Source organism: Nanorana parkeri, unplaced genomic scaffold (assembly GCF_000935625.1).
Source record: "Nanorana parkeri isolate BGI_ZX_2015 unplaced genomic scaffold, ASM93562v1 scaffold204, whole genome shotgun sequence".
NCBI lineage: Eukaryota > Metazoa > Chordata > Amphibia > Anura > Dicroglossidae > Nanorana > Nanorana parkeri.
Genome location: NW_017306472.1, coordinates 1,530,861 through 1,532,932, shown reverse-complemented (window position 1 = coordinate 1,532,932; position 2,072 = coordinate 1,530,861). Strand labels below are relative to the sequence as shown.

Below are 2,072 nucleotides of genomic sequence, written 5' to 3'. Positions count from 1 at the left end.
CCTTCCCTTCGTTAGCCGACGGAGCCACTTGTGGAAGGGGGGAGGAGTCCGGTGACGTCGATGGCCGTGACATCACCTGATCGCCGACGGGACTCCCGGAAGCCGGCGGAGAGGTGAGTTATATATATATAATTACACACACATACATACAACTTTTTTTGCAAAAGCGATCAGCTTTTAATGATCAGAATAATCTGTGCCAGTATTAATATTTGTACATGGGGGGAGGGGTAATATGTGCTCATTACATATGCAGATTCTGATTCCTATATAGTGCTGCACAGTGAATGTGTCTTACTATAAGTGTAGCCAATGACAGTAGCACAGTCTCAGAATCTGAGACTACCAGCTCCTATTCTTACTTCCTCCACTTCTCTAAGTCATTAGATGAGATACATTCCACTGATATTTGCTATCTCTCTATGGTATGATGAACTGGTCAAGGGGTCATGACCCATTATTAGGTCACTGGGGAACAAAAAATGAAAAAGGGCGCCTCCATAGTGTGAAATTGTAATTTAATGATAAAACACACAGCTTAAGCTGTACTTACAAAACGTCTGTAGAATAAAAGCATGTAGAACACGATGGGAACTCAAAATCTCCGGCAGAGACAAACTGGAAAAGGTAAGATTGCACCAGCGTCCCCAAGTAATCCACGGGTTTATGTGTTTCTGGGGCACACCCCCTTCATCAAAACCTGTCTGATAATTGTAATTGTATCATTAAATTACAATTTCACACTATGGAGGCGCCCTTTTTCCGTTTTTTTGTTTGTTTCAACGGAAGGTCACTGGGGAGCCTGGTCTCCATTCTGGAAGGTGGGCTACCCAACCCTAACTTTCATATAATGGCCAAGAGTAAGTGTTGGTGTGGAGATGATCAGTTAAGCGGGTCCTAAGCACCCCTTTGCTGGTTCACAAGACTATACTCCTCCTCCTCGCGGATGCCAGGCTCTCCTAGAAGGTGGGCTACCCAACCCTCGTTTCATATACTGGCCAAGAGTAATTGCCTGCTGTAACATCACTGCCCTAATAAGTTACTATGTTATTTCAGAATGTAAGGGCTCTGTGTAAATGTTGGTGTGGAGATGATCAGGTAATGGGTCCTAAGCACCCCTTTACTGGTTTACAAATGAGACTGCACTCACCTTTGTGACTTGTGCCAGGCTCTCTCCTGTAAGGTGGGCTACCCAAGCCCTACTTTCATATACTGGCCAAGAGTAATTGTCCGCTGTGACATCACTGTCCTAATAAAATAGTATATTACTTCAGAATGGAAGAACTCCATGTAAATGTTGGTGTGGAGATGATCAGGTAAGGGGCCCCTAAGCACCGCTTTGCTGGTTCACACGTGTGAAATACTGATAAGCTACGGTCAGCAGTGGATGATCCACTAAATAAGTTTTGACCCCTTTTTTTTAGTTCAGTGGGGAAGCCCAGGCTACATCCTGGAAGGTGGGCTACCCAACCCTCAATTTAATATACTGACCAGGAGTAAGTGCCCCCTGTGGCATCACTGCTCTAATATGTTAGTATAATACCCCAGAACGGAGTGCAGGTCCATGTAACCGTCAATATGGAGATGATCAGTTAAAAGGGGTCCTAAGCACCCTTCTACTGGTACACAAATGAGACTACACTCCCCCTCGTGGCTTGTGCCAGCCTCTCTCCTGGAAGGTGGGCTACCCAAGCCTTACTTTCATACACTGGCCAAGTGAGAATAAATGATGAGCCGTGGTTAGCAGTGGGAACATTTATTGACAGAGGGCACAGAGGATCCCTCCCCTATGATATCACTGCCCTCATAAGAAAGTATTGTACTCCAGAATGGAGGAGCTCCCTATAAATATCGGTCTACAGGTAAGAGTTCTAATGTACCCCTTTACTGGCTCGAAAGAGAATGGAACTGGTGATCCATAAGGAACATACAGCGCCGGGGGAAAAAAAAAAAATATTTCCTATTCCTCTGGCGGATGGGACTGACGTCCATGGTTCTATATACTTTGAGAATATATTAGTGCATTGTAAAAATGACTTGCAATATACTTTTCACAATTATGTTTGCCATCT

General features: G+C 44.5%; 1 protein-coding gene across 4 annotated transcripts in view; it reads right to left on the bottom strand.

Annotated features, from left to right (window-relative positions):
• Nucleotides 1-2,072, bottom strand: part of FOSL2 (FOS like 2, AP-1 transcription factor subunit) — a 23,035-nt gene that overhangs the window by 9,202 nt on the left and 11,761 nt on the right. The gene's annotated exons all lie outside the window — the stretch shown is intronic.